Here is a 12,800-nt window from a genome sequence, read left to right on the forward strand (position 1 = left end):
ATGTTCGGAATTCCGGAATGTTCAGAGTTCCGGAATGCACCAAGGTTCCGGAATGTTCGGAATTCCGGAATGTTCAGAGTTCCGGAATGCACCAAGGTTCCGGAATGTTCGGAATTCCGGAATGTTCAGAGTTCCGGAATGAACAAAGGTTCCGGAATGTTCGGAATTCCGGAATGTACCAAGGTTCCGGAATGTTCAGAGTTCCGGAATGCACCAAGGTTCCGGAATGTTCGGAATTCCGGAATGTTCAGAGTTCCGGAATGCACCAAGGAATGTTCAGAGTTCCGGAATGCACAAAGGTCCGGAATGTTCGGAATTCCGGAATGTTCAGAGTTCCGGAATGTTCAGAGTTCCGGAATGCACCAAGGTTCCGGAATGTTCGGAATTCCGGAATGTTCAGAGTTCCGGAATGTTCAGAGTTCCGGAATGTACCAAGGTTCCGGAATGTTCAGAGTTCCGGAATGCACCAAGGTTCCGGAATGTTCAGAGTTCCGGATTGCACCAAGGTTCTGGAATGCACCAAGGTTCCGGAATGTTCGGAATTCCGGAATGTTCAGAGTTCCGGAATGCACCAAGGTTCCGGAATGCACAAAGGTTCCGGAATGTTCGGAATTCCGGAATGTTCAGAGTTCCGGAATGCACCAAGGTTCCGGAATGTTCGGAATTCCGGAATGTTCAGAGTTCCGGAATGTTCAGAGTTCCGGAATGCACCAAGGTTCCGGAATGTTCGGAATTCCGGAATGTTCAGAGTTCCGGAATGCACCAAGGTTCCGGAATGTTCGGAATTCCGGAATGTTCAGAGTTCCGGAATGTTCAGAGTTACGGAATGCACCAAGGTTTCGGAATGTTCGGAATTCCGGAGTGTTCAGAGTTCCGGAATGTTCAGAGTTCCGGAATGAACCAAGGTTCCGGAATGTTCAGAGTTCCGGAATGCACCAAGGTTCCGGAATGTTCAGAATTCCGGAATGTTCAGAATTCCGGAATGCACCAAGGTTCCGGAATGTTCGGAATTCCGGAATGTTCAGAGTTCCAGAATGTTCAGAGTTCCGGAATGCACCAAGGTTCCGGAATGTTCAGAGTTCCGGAATGTACCAAGGTTCCGGAATGTTCGGAATTCCGGAATGTTCAGAATTCCGGAATGAACCAAGGTTCCGGAATGTTCGGAATTCCGGAATGTTCAGAGTTCCGGAATGTTCAGAGTTCCGGAATGCACCAAGGTTCCAGAATGTTCGGAATTCCGGAATGGACCAAGGTTCCGGAATGTTCAGAGTTCCGGAATGCACCAAGGTTCCGGAATGCAACAAGGTTCCGGAATGTTCGGAATTCCGGAATGTTCAGAGTTCCGGAATGCACCAAGGTTCCGGAATGTTCGGAATTCCGGAATGTTCAGAGTTACGGAATGTTCAGAGTTACGGAATGCACCAAGGTTTCGGAATGTTCGGAATTCCGGAGTGTTCAGAGTTCCGGAATGTTCAGAGTTCCGGAATGAACCAAGGTTCTGGAATGTTCAGAGTTCCGGAATGCACCAAGGTTCCGGAATGTTCGGAATTCCGGAATGTTCAGAATTCCGGAATGCACCAAGGTTCCGGAATGTTCGGAATTCCGGAATGTTCAGAGTTCCAGAATGTTCAGAGTTCCGGAATGCACCAAGGTTCCGGAATGTTCAGAGTTCCGGAATGTACCAAGGTTCCGGAATGTTCGGAATTCCGGAATGTTCAGAATTCCGGAATGAACCAAGGTTCCGGAATGTTCGGAATTCCGGAATGGACCAAGGTTCCGGAATGTTCAGAGTTCCGGAATGCACCAAGGTTCCGGAATGCAACAAGGTTCCGGAATGTTCGGAATTCCGGAATGTTCAGAGTTCCGGAATGAACCAAGGTTCCGGAATGTTCGGAATTCCGGAATGCACCAAGGTTCCGGAATGCAACAAGGTTCCGGAATGTTCGGAATTCCGGAATGTTCGGAATTCCGGAATGTACCAAGGTTCCGGAATGTTCAGAGTTCCGGAATGAACCAAGGTTCCGGAATGTTCAGAGTTCCGGAATGCACCAAGGTTCCGGAATGCAACAAGGTTCCGGAATGTTCGGAATTCCGGAATGTTCAGAGTTCCGGAATGTTCAGAGTTCCGGAATGCACCAAGGTTCCGGAATGTTCGGAATTCCGGAATGTTCAGAGTTCCGGAATGTTCAGAGTTCCGGAATGTACCAAGGTTCCGGAATGTTCAGAGTTCCGGAATGCACCAAGGTTCCGGAATGTTCGGAATTCCGGAATGTTCAGAGTTCCGGAATGCACCAAGGTTCCGGAATGCACAAAGGTTCCGGAATGTTCGGAATTCCGGAATGCACCAAGGTTCCGGAATGTTCGGAATTCCGGAATGTTCAGAGTTCCGGAATGGACCAAGGTTCCGGAATGTTCTGAATTCCGGAATGTTCAAAGTTCCGGAATGTTCAGAGTTCCGGAATGTTCAGAGTTCCGGAAAGCACCAAGGTTCCGGAATGTTCAGAGTTCCGGAATGGACCAAGGTTCCGGAATGTTCTGAATTCCGGAATGTTCAAAGTTCCGGAATGTTCAGAGTTCCGGAATGTTCAGAGTTCCGGAAAGCACCAAGGTTCCGGAATGTTCGGAATTCCGGAATGCACCAAGGTTCCGGAATGTTCGGAATTCCGGAATGTTCAGAGTTCCGGAATGTTCGGAATTCCGGAATGGACCAAGGTTCCGGAATGTTCAGAGTTCCGGAATGCACCAAGGTTCCGGAATGCAACAAGGTTCCGGAATGTTCGGAATTCCGGAATGTTCAGAGTTCCGGAATGTTCAGAGTTCCGGAATGCACCAAGGTTCCGGAATGTTCGGAATTCCGGAATGTTCAGAGTTCCGGAATGTTCGGAATTCCGGAATGCACCATGGTTCCGGAATGTTCGGAATTCCGGAATGTTCAGAGTTCCGGAATGCACCAAGGTTCCGGAATGAACCAAGGTTCCGGAATGTTCGGAATTCCGGAATGTTCAGAGTTCCGGAATGCACCAAGGTTCCGGAATGTTCGGAATTCCGGAATGTTCAGAGTTCCGGAATGCACCAAGGTTCCGGAATGCACAAAGGTTCCGGAATGTTCGGAATTCCGGAATGCACCAAAGTTCCGGAATGTTCGGAATTCCGGAATGTTCAGAGTTCCGGAATGGACCAAGGTTCCGGAATGTTCGGAATTCCGGAATGTTCAGAGTTCCGGAATGTTCAGAGTTCCGGAATGCACCAAGGTTCCGGAATGTTCGGAATTCCGGAATGTTCAGAGTTCCGGAATGTTCGGAATTCCGGAATGTACCAAGGTTCCGGAATGTCCAGAGTTCCGGAATGCACCAAGGTTCCGGAATGTTCGGAATGCCGGAATGTACCAAGGTTCCGGAATGTTCGGCATTCCGGAATGAACCAAGGTTCTGGAATGTTCAGAGTTCCGGAATGCATCAAGGTTCCGGAATGTTCAGAGTTCCGGAATGTACCAAGGTTCCGGAATGTTCGGAATTCCGGAATGTTCAGAGTTCTGGAATGCAACAAGGTTCCGGAATGTTCAGAGTTCCGGAATGTTCAGAGTTCCGGAATGCACCAAGGTTCCGGAATGTTCGGAATTCCGGAACGTTCAGAGTTCCGGAATGTTCAGAGTTCCGGAATGCACCAAGGTTCCGGAATGTTCAGAGTTCCGGAATGCACCAAGGTTCCGGAATGTTCGGAATTCCGGAATGTTCAGAGTTCCGGAATGCACCAAGGTTCCGGAATGTTCAGAGTTCCGGAATGCACCAAGGTTCCGGAATGTTCGGAATTCCGGAATGTTCAGAGTTCCGGAATGTTCGGAATTCCGGAATGCATTAAGGTTCCGGAATGTTCAGAGTTCCGGAATGTACCAAGGTTCCGGAATGTTCAGAGTTCCGGAATGCACCAAGGTTCCGGAATGTTCGGAATTCCGGAATGTTCAGAGTTCCGGAATGTTCGGAATTCCGGAATGCATCAAGGTTCCGGAATGTTCAGAGTTCCGGAATGTACCAAGGTTCCGGAATGTTCAGAGTTCCGGAATGCACCAAGGTTCCGGAATGTTCGGAATTCCGGAATGTTCAGAGTTCCGGAATGTTCGGAATTCCGGAATGTACCAAGGTTCCGGAATGTTCAGAGTTCCGGAATGCACCAAGGTTCCGGAATGTTCGGAATGCCGGAATGTACCAAGGTTCCGGAATGTTCAGAGTTACGGAATGTACCAAGGTTCCGGAATGTTCAGAGTTCCGGAATCCACCAAAGTTTCGGAATGTTCGGAATTCCGGAATGTTCAGAGTTCCGGAATGTTCAGAGTTCCGGAATGCACCAAGGTTCTGGAATGTTCAGAGTTCCGGAATGCACCAAGGTTCCGGAATGTTCAGAATTCCGGAATGTACCAAGGTTCCGGAATGTTCATTCAAACTCTGTTCTGTACATTCTAATTCCGTTTTTTTCATTCAAACACTGATCTGTATATTCTACTTCCGTTTTTCATTCAAACTCTTTTCTGTATATTCTAATTCTGTTGTTTTGATTCTAATTCCGTTGTTTTCATTCAAACTCTGTTCTGTACATTTTAATTCCGTTGTTTTCATTCAAAGTCTGTTCTGTACATTCTAATTCTGTTGTTTTCATTCAAATTCTGTTCTGTACATTCTAATTCCGTTGTTTTCATTCAAATTCCATTGTTTTGATTCAAATTCAGTTCTGTTCATTCTAATTCTGTTGTTTTGATTCAAATTCCATTGTTTTTCCATTGAACTGAATTTGAATCAAAACAATGGTATTTGAATGAAAACAACAGAATTAGAATGAAAACAATGGACTATTAATACATTCTAATTCCGTTGTTGTCATTCAAACTCTGTTCTGCACATTTCAATTCAGTTTTTTTTATTCTAATTCCGTTGTTGTCATTCAAACTCTGTTCTGTACATTCTAATTCTGTTTTTTTCATTCAAACTCTGTTCTGTACATTCTAATTCCGTTTTTTTCATTCAAACACTGATCTGTACATTCTACTTCCGTTTTTCATTCAAACTCTTTTCTGTATATTCTAATTCTGTTGTTTTGATTCTAATTCCGTTGTTTTCATTCAAACTGTTCTGTACATTTTAATTCCGTTGTTTTCATTCAAAGTCTGTTCTGTACATTCTAATTCTGTTGTTTTCATTCAAATTCTGTTCTGTACATTCTAATTCCGTTGTTTTCATTCAAATTCCATTGTTTTGATTCAAATTCAGTTCTGTTCATTCTAATTCTGTTGTTTTGATTCAAATTCCATTGTTTTTCCATTGAACTGAATTTGAATCAAAACAATGGTATTTGAATGAAAACAACAGAATTAGAATGAAAACAATGGACTATTAATACATTCTAATTCCGTTGTTGTCATTCAAACTCTGTTCTGCACATTTCAATTCAGTTTTTTTTATTCTAATTCCGTTGTTGTCATTCAAACTCTGTTCTGTACATTCTAATTCTGTTTTTTTCATTCAAACTCTGTTCTGTACATTCTAATTCCGTTTTTTTCATTCAAACACTGATCTGTACATTCTACTTCCGTTTTTCATTCAAACTCTTTTCTGTATATTCTAATTCTGTTGTTTTGATTCTAATTCCGTTGTTTTCATTCAAACTCTGTTCTGTACATTTTAATTCCGTTGTTTTCATTCAAAGTCTGTTCTGTACATTCTAATTCTGTTGTTTTCATTCAAATTCTGTTCTGTACATTCTAATTCCGTTGTTTTCATTCAAATTCCATTGTTTTGATTCAAATTCAGTTCTGTTCATTCTAATTCTGTTGTTTTGATTCAAATTCCATTGTTTTTCCATTGAACTGAATTTGAATCAAAACAATGGTATTTGAATGAAAACAACAGAATTAGAATGAAAACAATGGACTATTAATACATTCTAATTCCGTTGTTGTCATTCAAACTCTGTTCTGCACATTTCAATTCAGTTTTTTTTATTCTAATTCCGTTGTTGTCATTCAAACTCTGTTCTGTACATTCTAATTCTGTTTTTTTCATTCAAACTCTGTTCTGTACATTCTAATTCCGTTTTTTTCATTCAAACTCTGTTCTGTACATTTCTATTCTGTTGTTTTGATTCAAATTCCATTGTTTGTTCATTCTAATTCTGTTGTTTTCATTCAAATTCCATTGTTTTGATTCAAATTCAGTTCTGTTCATTCTAATTTCGTTGTTTTCATTCAAATTCCGTTTTTTTCATTCAAGCTCTGTTCTATACATTTCAATTCTGTTGTTTTGATTCAAATTCCATTGTTTTCTTTCAAATTCTGTTCTCTACATTCTAATTCCGTTGTTTTCATTCAAACTCTGTTTTGTACATTCTAATTCCGTTGTTTTCATTCAAACTCTGTTCTGTACATTCTAATTCGTTGTTTTCATTCAAACTCTGTTCTGTACATTCTAATTCTGTTGTTTTCATTCAAACTCTGTTCTGTACATTCAAATTCTGTTGTTTTCATTCAAATTCTGTTCTGTACATTCTAATTCCGTTGTTTTCATTCAAATTCCATTGTTTTGATTCAAATTCAGTTCTGTTCATTCTAATTCTGTTGTTTTCATTCAAACTCTATTCTGTACATTCTAATTCCGTTGTTTTCATTCAAACTCTGTTCTGTACATTTCAATTCTGTTTTTTTTATTCTAATTCTGTTGTTTTCATTCAAACTCTGTTCTGTACATTCTAATTCCGTTTTTTTTTTCATTCAAACTCTATTCTGTACATTCTAATTCCGTTGTTTTCATTCAAACTCTGTTCTGTACATTTCAATTCTGTTTTTTTATTCTAATTCTGTTCTGTACATTCTAATTCCGTTGTTTTCATTCAAACTCTGTTCTCTACATTCTAATTCTGTTGTTTTCATTTAAATTCCATTGTTTTGATTTAAATTCAGTTCTGTTCATTCTAATTCTGTTGTTTTCATTCAAACTCTGTTCTGTACATTCTAATTCTGTTGTTTTGATTCAAATTCCATTGTTTTTCCATTGAACTGAATTTGAATCAAAACAATGGAATTTGAATGAAAACAACAGAATTAGAATGAAAACAATGAACTATTAATACATTCTAATTCCATTGTTTTCATTCAAACTCTGTTCTGTACATTTCAATTCAGTTTTTTTTATTCTAATTCCATTGTTTTCATTCAAACTCTGTTCTGTACATTCTAATTCTGTTTTTTTTCATTCAAACTCTGTTCTGTACATTCTAATTCCGTTTTTTTAATCCAAACTCTGTTCTGTGCATTTCAATTCTGTTGTTTTCATTCAAATTCCATTGTTTTTATTCAAACTCTGTTTTGTACATTCTACTTCCGTTTTTCATTCAAACTCTGTTCTGTACATTCTAATTCCGTTGTTTTCATTCAAACTCTGTTCTGTACATTTCTATTCTGTTGTTTTGATTCAAATTCCATTGTTTTTATTCAAACTCTGTTTTGTACATTCTACTTCCGTTTTTCATTCAAACTCTGTTCTGTATATTCTAATTCTGTTGTTTTCATTCAAAGTCTGTTCTGTACATTCTAATTCCGTTGTTTACATTCAAACTCTGTTCTGTACATTTCAATTCTGTTGTTTTGATTCAAATTCCATTGTTTTCTTTCAAATTCTGTTCTCTACATTCTAATTCCGTTGTTTTCATTCAAAGTCTGTTCTGTACATTCTAATTCTGTTGTTTTCATTCAAACTCTGTTCTGTACATTCAAATTCTGTTGTTTACTTTCAAACTCTATTCTGTACATTCTAATTCCGTTTTTTTTCATTCAAACTCTGTTCTGTACATTCTAATTCCGTTGTTTTCATTCTAATTCTGTTGTTTGTTTTAATATTCCATTGTTTTCATTCTAATTCTGTTGTTTTCATTCAAATTCCATTGTTTTGATTCAAATTCAGTTCTGTTCATTCTAATTTCGTTGTTTTCATTCAAAGTCTGTTCTGTACATTCTAATTCCGTTGTTTTCATTCAAATTCTGTTCTGTACATTCTACTTCCGTTTTTCATTCAAACTCTATTCTGTATATTCTAATTCTGTTGTTTTCATTCAAAGTCTGTTCTGTACATTCTAATTCCGTTGTTTTCATTCAAACTCTGTTCTGTACATTCTAATTCCGTTGTTTTCATTCAAACTCTGTTCTGTACATTCTAATTCTGTTTTTTCATTCAAACTCTGTTCTGTACATTTCTATTCTGTTGTTTTGATTCAAATTCCATTGTTTTTATTGAAACTCTGTTTTGTACATTCTACTTCCGTTTTTCATTCAAACTCTGTTCTGTATATTCTAATTCTGTTGTTTTCATTCAAAGTCTGTTCTGTACATTCTAATCATTTGTTTTCATTCACACTCTGTTCTGTACATTCTAATTCCGTTGTTTTCATTCATATTCCATTGTTTTGATTCAAATTCAGTTCTGTTCATTCTAATTCTGTTGTTTTGATTCAAATTCCATTGTTTTTCCATTGAACTGAATTTGAATCAAAACAATGGAATTTGAATGAAAACAATGGACTATTAATACATTCTAATTCCGTTGTTGTCATTCAAACTCTGTTCTGTACATTTCAATTCAGTTTTTTTTATTCTAATTCCGTTTTTTTCATTCAAACTCTGTTCTGTACATTTCTATTCTGTTGTTTTGATTCAAATTCCATTGTTTTTATTCAAACTCTGTTTTGTACATTCTACTTCCGTTTTTCATTCAAACTCTGTTCTGTATATTCTAATTCTGTTGTTTTCATTCAAAGTCTGTTCTGTACATTCTAATTCCGTTGTTTTCATTCAAATTCTGTTCTGTACATTCTACTTCCGTTTTTCATTCAAACTCTATTGTGTATATTCTAATTCTGTTGTTTTCATTCAAAGTCTGTTCTGTACATTCTAATTCCGTTGTTTTCATTCAAACTCTGTTCTGTACATTCTAATTCTGTTTTTTCATTCAAACTCTGTTCTGTACATTTCTATTCTGTTGTTTTGATTCAAATTCCATTGTTTTTATTGAAACTCTGTTTTGTACATTCTACTTCCGTTTTTCATTCAAACTCTGTTCTGTATATTCTAATTATGTTGTTTTCATTCAAAGTCTGTTCTGTACATTCTAATTCCGTTGTTTTCATTCAAAGTCTTTTGTGTACATTCTAATCATTTGTTTTCATTCACACTCTGTTCTGTACATTCTAATTCCGTTGTTTTCATTCAAATTCCATTGTTTTGATTCAAATTCAGTTCTGTTCATTCTAATTCTGTTGTTTTGATTCAAATTCCATTGTTTTTCCATTGAACTGAATTTGAATCAAAACAATGGAATTTGAATGAAAACAATGGACTATTAATACATTCTAATTCCGTTGTTGTCATTCAAACTCTGTTCTGTACATTTCAATTCAGTTTTTTTTATTCTAATTCCATTGTTTTCATTCAAACTCTGTTCTGTACATTCTAATTCCGTTGTTTTCATTCAAACTCTGTTCTGTACATTTCAATTCTGTTTTTTTTATTCTAATTCCGTTGTTTTCATTCAAACTCTGTTCTGTACATTCTAATTCCGTTTTTTTCATTCAAACTCTGTTCTGTACATTTCTATTCTGTTGTTTTGATTCAATTTCCATTGTTTTTATTCAAACTCTGTTTTAGAATAGAATAGAATAGAATTCAACTTTATTGTCATTGCACATCCACAGGTACAGGGCAACGAAATGCAGTTTGCATCCATCCAGAAGTGCTTTAGTGATATAGATATATTACAATATATATTAGCAATAATATAGATATGTGAGTATATTACAGAAATGGGTCTATTATGGTATGTTATAATGTACACGGTATGAAGTATGTTGTGAATATTCTATAACTATAAGTATGTACAGGCTGTAGTGAGTACAAGCTATGTACAGGATATGAACAGGATATAAATATGAAAAACTATACAGAATATGAAATGAAATAAATAACTTTACAGAATCTGGGATATACAGCTATACAGAAATGGGAACTATGCAAGTTGTAAACAGTTGTAGGATTAAAGATTATCGAATGTACAGAATGATTATTTACACAGAGCTATACAGTAGTGCAGTTAAGATAAGTGAGGGTGTAGATAGTTTCTACAGAGGCTATATAAAGTGCTAGTGGTTGTGAGTGGTGGTTCAGTCCATGTTATTATTGTGTTTGAGGGTACAGTTGTCCATTGTGGGTGTGTGTATGTTCAGTCCATGAGTTTAACGTGGGTCAGATGTCAGGAGGCAGAGTTCAGGAGTCTGACAGCTGTGGGGAAGAAGCTGTTCCGGTACCTGGTGGTCTTAGTCCGGAGGCTCCTGTGGCGCCTCCCAGAGGGCAGGAGGGTGAAGAGTCCATGTGATGGGTGACTGGGGTCTTTGATGATTTTCCCAGCCCTTTTCAGACACCGCTTCCTGTAGATGTCTTTTATGGCAGGAAGTGGTGCTCCGGCGATGCGCTGGGCAGTTTTCACGACCCTCTGCAACGCCTTCCGGTCCGAGGCAGAGCAGTTCCCGTACCAGACTGTTATACAGTTGGTCAGGATGCTCTCGATGGTGCAGCGATAGAAGTTCACCAGGATGTCTGAGGACAGGTGATTCTTCCTCAGAGTCCTCAAGAAGAAGAGGCGCTGGTGAGCCTTCTTGACCAGCTTGGAGCAGTTGGTCGTCCAGGTGAGATCCTCGGAGATGTGGACTCCCAGGAACTTGAAGCTGCTCACACGCTCCACAGCCGTCCCCTTAATGTGGATGGGTGGATGTGGGTCAGCATTCCTCCTGTAGTCCACGATGAGCTCCTTGGTCTTCTCGGTGTTAAGCAGCAGGTTGTTTCTGTCGCACCACTCAGCCAGACGATCCACCTCCTCCCTGTAGGCGGCCTCATCGTTGTCACTGATGAGGCCAATCACCGTGGTGTCATCTGCAAACTTAATGATGGTGTTGGAACCATCAGCAGGTCTGCAGTCGTGGGTGAAGAGGGAGTAGAGGAAAGGGCTCATCACACAGCCTTGTGGTACACCGGTGTTCATTGTGATGGTAGATGAGCAGCGGTTATCCAACCGGACATGTTGGGGGCGGTTGGTCAGGAAGTCCAGTAACCATTTGCAGATGAGGGAACTGATACCCAGGTCTGTCAGTTTCCTGATGAGTTGTGAGGGGTGGATTGTATTGAATGCTGAACTGAAGTCTATAAACAGCATTCTGGCGTAGGTGTTGTTGTTGTCCAGGTGTGAGAGGACAGAGTGCATTGCGATGGAGACTGCATCCTCTGTGCTCCTGTTCCGGCGGTATGCGAATTGGTGGGGGTCCAGGGTGGGGGGGAGACAGGATTTGAAGTGTGCTAGGACCAGTCGCTCTAAGCACTTAGTGATGATGGGGGTGAGTGCTACTGGGCGGTAATCATTGAGGCAAGATGGGTTGGAGTTTTTGGGTATCGGGACGATGGAGGTGGATTTGAAGCAGGCCGGTACCACAGCGTGGGCCAAGGACAGATTGAATATGTCTGTGAGCACTCCTGCAAGCTCCCCAGAACACGCTCTGAGAACACGCCCGGGGATGCCATCAGGGCCTGCAGCCTTGTGGACATTGATCCTGCTCAGCACCGCTCCTACATCGGTGGGGGAGAGAGTCATAGGTTGGTGGTCTGGCGTCATGTCTGCTTTGGTTGTGGTTGTGGGGTTCCCTCGCTCAAAACGAGCATAAAAGTTGTTGAGCTCGTTGAGGAAGGAGACATCAGAGGATGCGGGGGAGGGTTTGGTGGTCCTGTAGTCTGTGATGGTCTGGAGTCCTTGCCACATGTGTCGGGGGTTGGAGTTGGAGAAGTGTTCTTCTACCTTCTTTTTGTAATGGTGTTTGGCTTTTTTGATGCCCTTCTTTAGATTAGCCCTGGCTGTACTGTAGGCGTGTGCATCTCCTGACCTAAAGGCAGTGTTGCGGGCCTTCAGGAGGAGACGAACATCCCGGTTCATCCAAGGCTTCTGGTTGGGGTACATGGTGATCCGTTTCTGGGTGGTGACACTGTCTGTGGTTTTGGAGATGTAATCCAGTACAGATGAGGCATACTGGTCCAGGTCTGTGTGGGTGAACATATTCCAGTCTGTGTTTTTAAATCTGTCCTGGAGCACTGCGTCTGTCCCCTCTGGCCACACTTTAATTGTCCTCACAGCAGGTTTCACACGTTGGATGAGTGGTGAATACCGAGGTGTGAGGAACAGGGAGAGATGGTCCGATTGTCCAATGTGGGGGAGGGGTGTGGCTTTGTAGGCTCCAGCCAGGTTGGAATACACATGGTCTAAAGTCTTGTCTCCTCTGGTGTGGCAGGAGACATGTTGGTGGAATCTGGGGAGGACTGTCTTTAAGTTGGTGTGGTTGAAGTCGCCAGCAACAATAAAAGCAGCCTCGGGGTGTTTATTCTGGTGTTTGTTAATGGCTGCAGAAAGTTCTTTCATGGCCAACCTAGCATTAGCGTCGGGGGGTATATAGTTTTCATTGTTTTCCATTGTTTTCATTCTACTTCCGTTTTTCATTCAAACTCTTTTCTGTATATTCTAATTCTGTTGTTTTCATTCAAAGTCTGTTCTGTACATTCTAATTCCGTTGTTTTCATTCAAACTCTGTTCTGTACATTCTAATTCTGTTGTTTTCATTCAAAGTCTGTTCTGTACATTCTAATTCCGTTGTTTTCATTCAAACTCTGTTCTGTATATTCTAATTCCGTTTTTTTCATTCAAACTCTGTTCTGTACATTCTAATTCCGTTGTTTA

This window comes from Copadichromis virginalis, linkage group LG11 (assembly GCF_057382275.1).
Source record: "Copadichromis virginalis isolate Kocher_CV1m ecotype Utaka linkage group LG11, C_Virginalis_male_GT1.1, whole genome shotgun sequence".
Classification (NCBI taxonomy): domain Eukaryota; kingdom Metazoa; phylum Chordata; class Actinopteri; order Cichliformes; family Cichlidae; genus Copadichromis; species Copadichromis virginalis.